The following is a 14687-nucleotide window of genomic DNA, read 5'->3' as shown; positions in this document are numbered from 1 at the left end:
GTACTGAGGGAGCATTGGGCTGACACTCCAATGCAGTACTGAGGGAGCACTGGGCTGACACTCCAGCGCAGTACTGAGGGAGCACCGGACTTACACTCCAGCGCAGTACTGAGGGAGCACTGGACTGACACTCCAATGCAGTACTGAGGGAGCACTGGGCTGACACTCCAGCGCAGTACTGAGGGAGCACTGGACTGACGCACCAGCGCAGTACTCAGCGATCACGGGACTGACACTCCAGCGCAGTACTGAGGGAGCACTGGACTGACACTCCAGCGTAGTATTGAGGGAGCACTGGGCTGACACTCCAGCGCAGTACTGAGGGAGCACTGGACTGACACTCCAACGGAGTACTGAGGGAGCACTGGACTGACACTCCAACGCTTTAGTGAGGGAGCACTGGACTGACACTCCAGCGCAGTACTGAGGGAGCACTGGACTGACACTCCAACGCCGTACTGAGGGAGCACTGGACTGACACTCCAGCGCAGTACTGAGGGAGCACTGGACTGACACTCCAGCGCAGTACTGAGGGAGCACTGGGCTGACACTCCAACGCCGTACTGAGGGAGCACTGGGCTGACACTCCAGCGCAGTACTGAGGGAGCACTGGACTGACACTCCAATGCAGTACTGAGGGAGCACTGGGCTGACACTCCAACGCAGTACTGAGGGAGCACTGGACTGACACTTCAGCGCAGTACTGAGGGAGCACTGTACTGACACTCCAGCGTAGTATTGAGGGAGCACTCGGCTGACACTCCAACGCAGTACTGTGGGAGCACTGGACTGACACTCCAATGCAGTACGGAGGGAGCACTGGGCTGACACTCCAGCGCAGTACTGAGGGAGCATTGGACTGACACTCCAGCGCAGTACGGAGGGAGCACTGGGCTGACACTCCAATGCAGTACTGAGGGAGCACTGGGCTGACACTCCAGCGCAGTACTGAGGGAGCACTGGACTGACACTCCAGCGCAGTACTGAGGGAGCATTGGGCTGACACTCCAATGCAGTACTGAGGGAGCACTGGGCTGACACTCCAGCGCAGTACTGAGGGAGCACCGGACTTACACTCCAGCGCAGTACTGAGGGAGCACTGGACTGACGCACCAGCGCAGTACTCAGCGATCACGGGATTGACACTCCAGCGCAGTACTGAGGGAGCACTGGACTGACACTCCAACGCAGTACTGAGGGAGCACTGGACTGACACTCCAGCGCAGTATTGAGGGAGCACTCGGCTGACACTCCAGCGCTTTAGTGAGGGAGCACTGGGCTGACACTCCAACGCTTTAGTGAGGGAGCACTGGACTGACACTCCAACGCTTTTGTGAGGGAATACTGGACTGACACTCCAGTGCATTAGCGCGGGAATACTGGACTGACATTCCAGAGGGAGCATTCGACTGACACTCCAGCGCATTAGCGAGGGGATACTGTACTGACACGCCAGAGGGAGCATTGGACTGACACGCCAGTGCATTAGCGAGGGAGTACTGGAATGACACTCCAGAGGGAGCACTGGACTGACACTCCAGTGCAGTACTGAGGGAGTACGGGGCTGACACTCCACCGCAGTACTGAGGGAGCACTGGACTGACACTCGAGTGCAGTACTGCAGGAGACTGGACTCACACTCCAGCGCAGTACTGCGGGAGCACTGGACTCACACTCCAGCGCAGTACTGCGGGAGCATTGGACTCACACTCCAGCGCAGTACTGCGGGAGCATTGGACTGTTGGGATGAGACGGGGATGGGGTGGGGTGGAGAGATGAGTGGACATGGTGGGGGTGCTCTTTCGAAGGGTCGGTGCAGACGCGATGGGCCGAATGGCCTCCTTCTGCACTGTGGGTATTCTATGAGCCGTGACGGAGCAGATCGTCGACATGTTTTCATTGGGAGATGGTGTCAAAGTCTCCGGAAGCGGAGTCCTTCTATTAGCCCTGGCTGTGGAGATTTAATTCTGTTTTTTAAGCTCCTTTCCGACAGGGGTGAGAAACGATGCCCAGTGTGGTTGCAGCTGGTGTCCAGTCAGGGCAGCACGGTAGCATTGTGGGGGGCAGCAAGGTAGCATTGTGGGGGGCAGCACGGTAGCATTGTGGGGGGGCAGCACGGTAGCATTGTGGGGGGGCAGCACGGTAGCATTGTGGGGGGCAGCACGGTAGCATTGTGGGGGGCAGCATGTAGCACAGTGGTTAGCACAATTGCTTCACAGCTCCAGGGTCCCAGGTGTGATTCCGGCTTGGGTCACTGTCTGTGCGGAGTCTGCACATCCTCCCCGTGTCTGCGTGGGTTTCCTCCGGGTGCTCCGGTTTCCTCCCACACTCCAAAGATGTGCAGGTTAGGTGGATTGGCCATGATAAATTGCCCTTCGTGTCCAAAATTGCCCTTAGTGTTGGGTGGGGTTACTGGGTTATGGGGATAGGGTGGAGGTGTTGACCTTGGGTAGGGTGCTCTTTCCACGAGCCGGTGCAAACTCGATGGGCCGAATGGCCTCCTTCTGCACTGTAAATTCTATGAGAACGGAGAGATTAACCTGGAAATGTCCAAATTTCTCGGTCCTGAGCTGCAATGACGGCTCTGTTCAATTTTGAAATGTTCGGGCAGCACAGTGGCGCAGTGGTTAGCACAGCTGCCTCACGGCGCTGAGGTCCCTGGTTTGATCCCGGCTCTGGGTCACTGTCCGTGAGGAGTTTGCACATTCTCCCCGTGTCTGCGTGGGCTCCGCCCCCACAACTCAAAGATGTGCAGGGTAGGTGGATTGGCCGCGCTAAATTGCCCCTTAACTGGAAGAAAAATAATTGGTTACTCTAAATTTATTTTTAAAATAATGAAACGTTCACCGATTTTGCCTGCCACTTTTGAGGTGATTACATTTTTTCTTAAATGAGGGTGGCCTCTTTTAAAAAAAAAAAAATTTAGAGTACCCAATTTTTTCCAATTAAGGGGCAATCCACCTACCCTGCACATCTTTGGGTTGTGGGGGTGAGACCCACGCAGACACGGGGAGAATGTGCAAACTCCACACGGACAGTGATCTGGGGCCGGGATTTGAATCCGGGTCCTCGGTTTGACGGTGGCCTCGTGAAAATTTTCAATGCATTGCTCCGTCTGTCGTGAACAGGTACTGCACCACAATTTACTGGACTGTAATGACAAAACCATCGATGCCCTCGCATTGCTGGAACCTGTTGACAATTTGCACCTGAGACGCCAATAATGTTGCCCTTTTTAATATTCAGTGATATTGCTTCTCAGAGTCGCCAGGTATCAGATGATACCACCACAAGGTTCAGCCGGATATTGAGCGGTCATTCACCTTGGCTGTTTGGGCTTCCTGGGCGAAGGGAGTGGCCCCGATTTGTCTGGAATTGTATCTGATACCTGAGTACCAGTCCTTTGTCCTGGGGAAATGGGTCATTAGAAAGCAAATCGGCTAGGGGTTTCGATACTGTCTGGTTCTCTGTTAGCAAATATACATTTAGGCTCGGAGTTTGCCTGAATCCTGTATTGAGTCATTGCAAGTATCCATGTTTACTTTGTAAGTGGCTATCCCAGATGGCTACAAACCTCTTTGATTCCCATTGAAATGCATGTTCATAGACCGCCGTCATGTTCTGTAGACTGGCCGATATGAATGATGCACGACAGGACATCATGTTCAAATAATTTATTATGAAACAGCTGCGTGGTAAAGATAAGTGGAATAAATAAATAACAAACTACCACTGGCTAACTATTATAGAGATACTGTGAAATAAGTCTATCCTCCAACACGACTTACTCCCAACTCCCCCAGGCACAGTCACATTGTAGGTTTACACTGCCACCTGCTGGTCGGAGGTCGTGCATATTATTATGTACAAGATTGCTTTATGCATATTGGAGTATTGTGAGCAGTTTTGGGACCCGTATCTAAGGAAGGATGTGCTGGCCTTGGAAAGGGTCCAGAGGAGGTTCACAAGAATGATCCCCGGAATGAAGAGCTTGTCGTATGAGGAACGGTTGAGGACTCTGGGTCTGTACTCGTTGGAGTTTAGAAGGATGAGAGGGGATCTTATTGAAACTTACAGGATACTGCGAGGCCTGGATAGAGTGGACGTGGAGAGGATGTTTCCCTTGTAGGAAAAACAAGAAGCAGGGGACACAATCTCAGACTAAAGGGACAATTCTTGAAAACAGAGATGAGGAGGAATTTCTTCAGCCAGAGGGTGGTGAATCTGTGGAACTCTTTGCTGCAGAAGGCTGTGGAGGCCAAATCACTGAATGTCTTTAAGACAGAGATAGATCGGTTTTTGATCAGTAAGGGGATCAGGGGTTATGGGGAGAAGGCAGGAGAATGGGGATGAGAAAAATATCAGCCATGATTGAATGGCGGAGCAGACTCGATGGGCCGAGTGGCCTAATTCTGCTCCTTATGGTCTTATAGCATCACATTCGCCATTTTGGCACAGTTTCACGGAAACGTAACCCCTAGGCCCAGCCCGAACAGTGGGACCTTACCGTAGCTAGCCCTCGGCCAACAGAATATCTGGTCGTCAGCACGTTTGTGGGAGCTTGCTGGGTACAAAGTGGCTGTCACGTTTCCCATGTTGCAACAGTGACTGTGTTTCCAAAGTACTTCACACTGCCCGTCGGGGCCTCCCGAGGTTGTGAAAGTTCTGTCTTTACAGTAGAGAATTCCAGTTGACTGACTAACCGACCATTGTTTAAAACCCCAATGGACCAAAGCGAATGTTGTTTATTGCCATTGTAAAAGAATCTAATGGATTTGACCTGCTGTTTCCTTATGCTGTATGGGATCCAGTGTCTCAACGTCCTTCTTTATGATTGTATAATTGCATTGGCTCCTGGTACAACTGTAAAATTGCATTGATTACATTTTCTAAATCATTGGTTCAATAAATGTAGTTGCTGCACGGCAAAATGTCAACTAGATTTTAAATTTTTACGAACAAATCCCTTTTTCCGCCAATCCCTTCAGCATTTCCCATTTCTCTTCAGATTGAAGCAATGGGCTACGGGTCAAAGATTTGACAACTGGCGAGTTTTAATCTGTGGTTTGCAGGAAACCTTATCCAACCATAAAATATCTTAACAAATTAGTTTTGTGTTTATCGATTTCGAGTGCACTGGTCAGGAGCTCAGTTCTCCCCCTCCAGGCAGTGTTTCAGCCCAATCCATTCACAGCTGTGAGAAGTAAACCAATTTCTGGCAGATTATGAGGCACTTCATACCTGCCACTCAGGTCATGCAGTTTCTAATTACAAATTTGTACAAGGTGGTGAAGCTCATAGCTCCAGTGGTAACGGTGCTGGCCTCGGACCTCAGACGGATGCGGTCAGCTTAGCGATCTTGGACCACGAGGAAACAACGGCCATTTACAATCTCCAAGCTGGTCCTACCTGCACCTTTAGGAGTCAGCCGTGTTTCCGATGCCTACTGCAGAGACCTGAGCCCTGAATCTACGCCAATGTTGATTTGCCGCCTTGGAAAAGCCACACTGGCAGAAGTGCTGTTCTTTGAGTGGAGAATTTTTTAGAAAATTCATTCATGGGTCATTGGCATTGCTGGCTGGGCCAGCGACTTATTGCCCATCCTGAATGGCCCTAGCTGCCCTTGGACGGAGGTCAGTAAAGGGTCAAGCACATTGCTCTGGGTCTGGAGTCACATGGGTCTGCTGCCCTTGGCCTTCTAGGTGACAAAGGTTGCGGGTTTGGAAGGTGCTGCTGAAGGAGCACAGTGGCACAGTTAGCACTGTTGCTTCACAGCTCCAGGGTCCCAGGTCCGATTCCCCGCTGGGCCACTGTCTGTGCGGAGTCTGCACGTTCTCCCAGTGTCTGCGTGGGTTTTCCTCCGGGTGCTCCGGTTTCCTCCCACAAGTCCCAAAAGACGTGCTTGTTAGGTGAATTGGACATTCTGAATTCTCCCTCGTGTACCCGAACTGGCTCCGGACTCTGGCGACCAGGGGATTTTCACGGCAACTTCATTGCAGTGTTAATGTAAGCCTACTTGTGACAATAAAGATTATTATTAAGGAGCCTTGGTGAGTTGGTACAGTGCATCTTGTAAATGGTACACATTGCTGCCACTGTGCAGTGGTGGTGAAGGAGGGGTTGCAGGGTCTGAAGGTGCTGTCTTTCATATGACCAACTACATAATAAGGAAAATTAGGAAACAGGAGAAAGTGGCGAGTGCGTTTTTTTTTAAAACAACACTGACCTTCAAGAATATTTCCATTAGTTATATCTCGCAGAGAACTAACCGGATGCTTGTACTTCAATAAATTGTCTGCCACATTCCTACATAACCATTGTTACTACATTTCAAGAGGACTTCATTGCCTCCAAAGCGCTGATTGGCACTGTATAAATGCGATGAAGTCAGTCTGGATCAGTTTCCAAATCCAACAATTTATTAAGTGCTCCATTAATAAGAGAAAACTTACAAAGAGAAGAAGAATCCATGCCAACCAGGAAAATGTTTAAGAAAGAGACAAGGCAGAAAGAGAAGGCAGTGTGCTGTTCGAAGACTGTCCGAAATAGAGTAATGGCTGAAAGGTCAACTTTAAGATGGTGGCGTTGGAGGGCGTTCAGGAGATTAAAGTCAGAGGAATTTTTTTTAAATTAAGGGGCAATTTAGCAAGGCCAATCCACCTACCCTGCCCATCTTTTTGGGTTGTGGGAGTGAGACTCACGCAGACAAGGGGAGAATGTGTAAATTCCACGAGGACAATGACTCGGGGCTGGGATCGATCCCGGGACCTCAGCGCCGTCAGGCAGCAATGCTTCTCCCTCTTCTTCGGCAGGCTCGTGGAGTCGAGGATGACTCGGTAAAAATGAGTTCTCAGGTGACTGAGGAATCTAATACCGCGAGCTGGGTCTCTGTCACGGGTGGGGCAGACGGTGGTTGGAGGAGGGGGAGGGAGGTTTACCCGGGTTGCCAGTCAACGGTGGGCTTCAGCACACTCTTGCTGATGTAACTCAAGGTATTCAGCTCCTCCGCCGGAATCTTTTCCTCCACTTCGGCCAGTCCTGGGCCAGGGATTCCCAGGTGTCGGTGCGGGATGTGGCGCTTTTCCAAGGAGGCTTTGAGGGTGCCCTCGAAGCGTTTCCTCCGGAGGGAGCGGGGGGGTGCAAGAGAACACACGTCTGGAAATCTCTCAAATGAGCTGGGTCACGGTTGTGGAGGGGGTCAGAGAGCAAGGGTGGAATTCGATTCGCAGAGCACAGGAGAGTTGTGAAAAGGTGACGGTGGTTGGAGAGGAGGTGGAGGGCTGACATTGTACAAAAAAACCCTAGTTGCGGAACTGTTAATTAGCTGGAGTTTGTGAAGTGTTAAGGTGGCGCAGCTTCAGTGATGAAAGTTTCAGTGGGATATAGAGGTACATAAAAAACACAACAACTATTTAGAAGGGCCATGGGCAGTGGTTAGCACTGATGCCTCACGGCGCTGAGGACCCGGGTTCGATCCCGGCCCCGGGTCACTGCCTGTGTGGAGTTTGCACATTCTCCCCGTGTCTTCGTGGGTCTCACCCCTACGACCCAAAGATGTGCTGGTTAGGTGGATTGGCCACAATAAATTGCCCCTTAATTGTAAAAAAAAAAAATTGGGTACTCTAAATTTATAAAGAAAAAAAAACTACTTAGAAGGGCTAAAATGGTGAAAGATATTGGGCTGAATTTTTCGCCGGCGGGATGCTCCGTTTTGCCGGCAGCCTGGGGGTTTCCCGACGGTGTGGAGCTGTCCCACAATGGGACACCCCATTGACCAGCTGGCGTAACGGAGCATCCTGCCGGAGGGGTGAGGCAGAAATGTGGCGTGGTGGGGCGGAGAATCCAGCTCCTTAAATTCTAAAATGATAATAAATTTATTAAAGGCAAACCCTTTGAGTACAATGATCGGGACTGACAGACATACAAGTTCTAAAATTCCTGTTATTTTTCCCAAACCTTTCTCCCTGCATGCTTTCAGTGGACTGTTTGTTCCCGGATGAAGTCTTATACGATCAGTTCAACCCACATCATTGAATGGTTTACATAAAACAGAGGTCCAACTGGAATTCTAACTTTCACAATGAAAAGTAAAGGATCAGCTCACTCCAGTCAACAATGCCGCGTGTGATGGGGGTGTTGACTGTACAGGCCCAAGCCTCAATCTATCCTCGTTGCTTACCTCGCTACCCTCAGCCAAGGTGTGAAATTCATGGTCTGCCTCTACGCGGCCAATCGCCACCTTCGCGGAGAGGCTACTTTTGGGAACAGGGTGCGCCCTGGAGCTTGGCAGAACCTCGGGGGTTCATTTTAAGCTGACCCAGTGGGCAGATAAGCTGGCAGCACCCGGGGGAGGGATCTGATCCTGTCTCTTTCCCACTGGGCAGTTAGGTTAAAATTGTCTTTCATGTCCCAGCAACATAGCGGCCTTCACAGCGAGAGGATTTGATTATAGGAATAGAGATGTTTATTGCAATTGTTCAGGCATTGGTGAGGCCACACCTGGAGTATTGTGTTCAGTTTTGGTGTCCTTATCTGAGGAAGGATGTTCTTGCTGTGGAGGGAATGCAGCGAAGGTTTACTAGGCCGATTCCTGGGATGGCGGGACTGTCATATGAGAAGAGACTAAGTCGGAAAGGATTATGTTCATTATGGGGCGGCACGGCGGCACAGTGGTTAGCACTGCTGTCTCACGGCACTGAGGACCCGGGATCGATCCCGGCCCCGGGTCACTGTGCGTGTGGATTTGCATATTCTCCCCGTGTCTGCGTGGGTCTCACCCCCACAACCCAAAGATGTGCAGGGTAGGTGGATTGGCCACGCTAAATTGACCCTGAATTGGAAAAAAAGAATTGGGTACACTAAATTTTTTTTTTTTTTTTTATTTTTTTTTTAAAAGGATTATATTCATTGGAGTTTAGAAGAGTGAGAGGGGATCTCATAGAAAATTATGAAATTCTAACAAGATTGTAAGGGGTAAAACCTTTAAGTCTGAGGAGAAATTTCTTCACCCAGAATGTGGTGAATCTGTGGAATTCACGACCACAGAAAGTAAATGAGGCCAAAACCTTGTGTCATTCCAAGAAGGAATTAGATATAGCTCTTGGGGCTAAAGGAATCAAGGGATATGGGTGCAGAAGGCGGGATCAGGAATTTGATGATCAGCCATGATCATAATGAATGGCGGAGCAGGCTTGAAGGGCCGAATGGCCTCCTTCTGCTTTGATGCTCTATGTATGTTTCTATGTAACACCCAGGGGTTTCAGAACTGGAGGAAATTTGATGAAGAAAAAGGTGGTATCAAGAATATATGGGTGCACATAGCAGAAAACAAGAAGGATGTGGAGGGTTAACTCACACAGATCTTCAAAATTATGAAAGGTTTTAATAGAGTGGATACAGAGAGAATGTTTCCTCGCGTGAAGAAGAACATGACTAGAGGTCTTGATGTAAAATAATCAGCAAAAGAAAATCCAATTTGGAATTCAGAAGAAACTTCTTTAGTGAAAGAGTGGTAAGAATGTGGAATTCGCTACCACGGGAGTGATTGAAACGAGTAGTATAGATGTAAGAGGAAGCTAGACAAACATATTAGGGAGATGGGAATAGAGTTACAATGATAAATTTAGATGAGGTGAAATAGAAGGGGGCTCGAGTGGAGCATTAATGTCTTCATGCCCAGCAGCAAGACGCTAAATACTCAAAAGCATGTTGACCGCATGCCAGAAAGCAGGCTCCCAAAGCAGTGCTCTACTTACTGCTCAGTTGTGGCAGGAGACTCCCAGGAGAACAAAAAAGCTTCAGGGAGTTCCTCAAAGCATTCCTGAGGAGATCAAACGTTCCCGTTTGACTCATAGGGGTGCCCGACATGCGACTGACCAAAATGGAGAAGGCTCCTTCGGGAAGCACCGAACGCAGGGAAACACTCAAGAGGTGAAGTTGAAACATCGGAGGGGAGCGCACAAGCCTCCAAAACACCTCACCCACCCAACCCTCCAAAGTACGCCACCCACCCAACCCTCCAAAGTACACCACCCGCTCGACACTCCAAGCATCTCACCCACTCGAACCCCCAAAACACCTCACCCCAACACCCCCCCAAAATACCTCACCCGCTCAACGCTCCAAACATCTCACCCGCTCGACCTTCCAAACAACCTCACCCGTCCGACCCTTCAAACACCTCACCCGTCCGACCCTCCAAACAACCTCACCCGTCTGACCTTCCAAACATCTCACCCGCCCGACCCTCCAAACATCCCACCCGCCCGACCCTCCAAACACCTCACCTGTCCGACCCTCCAAACACCTCACACGTCCGACCCGCCAAACATCTCACCCGCTCGACCCTCCAAACATCTCACGCGCTCGACACTCCAAACATCTCACGCGCTCGACCCTCCAAAATACCTCACCCGCTCGAACCTCCAAACATCTCACCCGCTCAACCCTCCAAACATCTCACCCGTCCGACCCTCCAAACATCTCACCCGCTCGACCCGCCAAACACCTCACCCATCCGACCCACCAACCACCTCACCCATCCGACCCACCAAACATCTCACCCGCTCGACCCTCCAAACACCTCACCCATCCGACCCTCCAAACATCTCACTCGCTCGACCCTCCAAACATCTCACGCACTCGACCCTCCAAAATACCTCACCCGCTCGACCCTCCAAACATCTCACCCGCTCGACCCTCCAAACATCTCACCCGCTCGACCCTCCAAACATCTCACCCGCTCAACCCTCCAAACATCTCACCCGCTCAACCCTCCAAACATCTCACCCGCTCGACCCTCCAAACATCTCACCCGTCCGACCCTCCAAACACCACACCCGTCTGACCCTCCAAACACCTCACCCGTCCGACCCTCCAAACACCTCACCCGTCCGACCCTCCAAACACCTCACCCTTCTGACCCTCCAAACACCTCACCCTTCTGACCCTCCAAACACCTCATCTGTCCGACCCTCCAAACATCTCACCCGTCTGACCCTCCAAACACCTCACCCGTCCGACCCTCCAAACACCTCACCCGCCCGACCCTCCAAACACCTCACCCGGCTGACCCTCCAAACACCTCACCCGTCCGACCCTCCAAACACCTCACCCGTCCGACCCTCCAAACACCTCACCCGTCCGACCCTCCAAACACCTCACCCGCCCGACCCTCCAAACACCTCACCCGTCCGACCCTCCAAACACCTCACCCGCCCGACCCTCCAAACACCTCATCTGTCCGACCCTCCAAACACCTCACCCGCCCGACCCTCCAAACACCACACCCGTCCGACCCTCCAAACACCTCACCAGTCCGACCCTCCAAACACCTCACCCGTCTGACCCTCCAAACATCTCACCCGTCCGACCCTCCAAACACCTCACCCGTCCGACCCTCCAAACACCTCACCCGTCCGACCCTCCAAACACCTCACCCGTCCAACCCTCCAAACACCACACCCGTCCGACCCTCCAAACAATCTCAACCGCCCGACCCTCCAAAATACCTCACCCATCCGACCCTCCAAACATCTCACCCGCCCGACCCTCCAAAATACCTCACCCACCCGACCCTCCAAAATACCTCACCCGTCCGACCCTCCAAACACCTCACCCGTCCGACCCTCCAAACACCTCACCCACTCGACCCTCCAAAATACCTCACCCACCCGACCCTCCAAAATACCTCACCCGTCCGACCCTCCAAACACCTCACCCGTCCGACCCTCAACACCTCACCCGTCCGACCCTCCAAACACCTCACCCGTCCGACCCTCAACATCTCACCCGTCCGACCCTCCAAACACCTCACCCGTCAGATCCTCCAAACACCTCACCCGTCCGACCCTCCAAACACCTCACCCGTCCGACCCTCCAAACACCTCACCCACCCGACCCTCAACATCTCACCCGTCCGACCCTCCAAACACCTCACCCGTCCGACCCTCCAAACACCTCACCCACCCGACCCTCCAAACATCTCACCCGCCCGACCCTCCAAACACCTCACCCACCCGACCCTCCAAACACCTCACCCGTCTGAACCTCCAAACACCTCACCCGCCCGACCCTCCAAACACCTCACCCGTCCGACCCTCCAAACACCTCACCCGTTCAACCATCCAAAATATCTCACCCGCCCGAGCCTCCAAACATCTCACCCGCCCGAGCCTCCAAACATCTCACCCGCCCGACCCTCCAAACATCTCACCCGTCCGACCCTCCAAACATCTCACCCGCCCGACCCTCCAAACATCTCACCCGTCTGACCCTCCAAACATCTCACCCACCCGAGCCTCCAAAATACCTCACCCGCCCCACCCTCCAAAATACCTCACCAGCCCCACCCTCCAAACACCTCACCTGCCCCTTATTTGGGCAAGGTCTGCGGATCGTGCCCTGGGCTTACCAGTGATCCCCTACAGGGGCTGGTTTAGCATAGTGGGCTAAATAGCTGGCTTTTAATACAGAACAATGCCAGCAGTGTGGGTTCAATTCCCGTACCGTCCTCCCCGAACTGGCGCCGGAACGTGGCGACTAGGGGCTTTTGACAGTAACTTCATTGTGACAATAAGCGATTATTATTATTATTATTAGGATCCAGCAAACTGAACTGGAAGCAAGTCGTCCTTGACTCCCAAGAACTGCCTAAGAAGAGGAAACAAAGGAGAAACTCCAGCATGAATTAGGTGGGCTAAATGGCCTGTTTCGGTGCCATATAACCGATGTAACAAAAAAATAAAAACTCAGCTGATTTAAAAAAAATATGTATGTATGCACTGGGTCGTGAATAAAACTGTACAACTCTATAAAGTGATCTTCTAGTTAGTCACAGTGGAAAGCATGGTCAGGGCTATTAAGGATGTTTAGTTGCCAGAGAGTTAAATATCAGAACACTTACGACGGTTCCTTCGCCATCAATCATTTAAATAACTCTGAATTAGTCATGAAATTAATCCATGTTAATTAAAACCCGCACAGAGGTGAAGGTCACAGCAGTAAGGAGGGCTGAATTAGCTGAGGAATGTGCATCCAATTTCATCGGCAGCCTGTGATAGTGGCACTGGGACTTTTCTACAGCGAAACTGTGTACCACCCATAGAATCTACCCTCAAAGGCATCTTAAACTGGCAGCTCTATGTTTTACTAAAAAATACTTGCAAAGTAATCTCTAATCTCTATAAGTATGGTGTTAAACCCTCCTGCTAGAAGGGTTATTGTAAATGTCAGGCTCCACTGTTTGTTGATCTCGGTGTTTTAAAACGTTCTACCTTCTGGGAGGCCATATGGAGCTAAGAAAAGAACACACCAGAAGGCCAAGGATGATCCAATTAGATCCCGAGCTGGAAGTATTACATGCTCAAGAAAATAACAGTTTCTGAACTTTCAACAGTTACATCAACTGCGCAAACTTGCCCCGAGGATTTCAAGCGTGCAGGCGCAGAGAATTTTAATTATATCTTATTGCAACTGTGTCTGCTGCAAAGACAGTGTATGCAGGCAGTGTTTCCTTTCAGTGAGAAACCTAGGTGAAGGGCAAGGCACATGGGCTGGTTCACACGCAATGTCAGAAAGAGAGCACAGGATCAATTGGAAAGATTCAACGACACAGGCCTTTGATCTTTACGGTAGGAGCGAGGAAGGCCCTGAAGATGGAGAGGGAGCTGTGAGGTGTAGGGGTCTAGGGAGGGATATTCAGAACATGGGACTCTATAGCTGAAGTCAAGGATGGAGGGTACACAAGAGGCCAAAATGAGAGGAATGTGCAGTTCTTTGTACTGGTCTGGTAATGACGCTAACAAAAGCAATTTGAGGTGGCAAATTAAGAATATCTCGCAAGGAGTGCACTGGTCTAAGTGCTATTTGTCTTGTGGCAAATTGGCACTCCACAAGAAATAAAATGGTGACAACACTCACTGTCCTTTAGGCTCAGTCGAATGGTTAGTAAAGCTGACAGACGCAATACAAACGTGTCTCTTGGCTTTACTAAGTAGACAGACCAGCCGTTTTCATCACTCACTCGTCATTAATCTGATGATGCACCTTGGCCTCAGATCAGTTCCTCTTAGTCAGACTCTCAGTGTCACGGACCCTTTATGGGAGGTTAATGCAGTTGTTTGACCCAAATTCAGCGAAGTTACAATTTTGGCCCCCTGAAGATCTGCATACAGCCTAAAAGATGAGCATAATCACTATATCAAGCATAAATCCCCATACGTTTGACCCCCAGGGAACTAAAGAATTTGCATTTATCTAATGCCTTGTCTCTCCAGGAATTCTTTTTTTTTTATTAAATGTTTTATTGAAAACTTTTGGTCAACCAACACAGTACATTGTGCATCCTTTACACAATATTATAACAACACAAATAACAATGACCTATTTTATAAACAAAAAATGAATAAATAATAAATAACAAAAATGAAAACTAGCCCTAATTGGCAACTGCCTTGTCACAAGTAACACTCTCCAAAAATATAATTTAACTGTCCAATATATAATTATCTGTAGCAACGACCTATACATACTATACAGTATATATTAACAACCCTGAGAGTCCTTCTGGTTCCTCCTCCTCCCCCCCCCCCCCCCCCCCCCCCCCGATCCTGGGCTGCTGCTGCTGCCTTCTTTTTCCCATTCCGTCTATCTTTCTGCGAGGTATTCGACGAACGGTTGCCACCGCC

The sequence above is a fragment of the Scyliorhinus torazame genome, chromosome 29 (genome assembly GCF_047496885.1).
Source record: "Scyliorhinus torazame isolate Kashiwa2021f chromosome 29, sScyTor2.1, whole genome shotgun sequence".
NCBI lineage: Eukaryota > Metazoa > Chordata > Chondrichthyes > Carcharhiniformes > Scyliorhinidae > Scyliorhinus > Scyliorhinus torazame.
Note: the sequence above shows the minus strand (reverse complement) of the source record.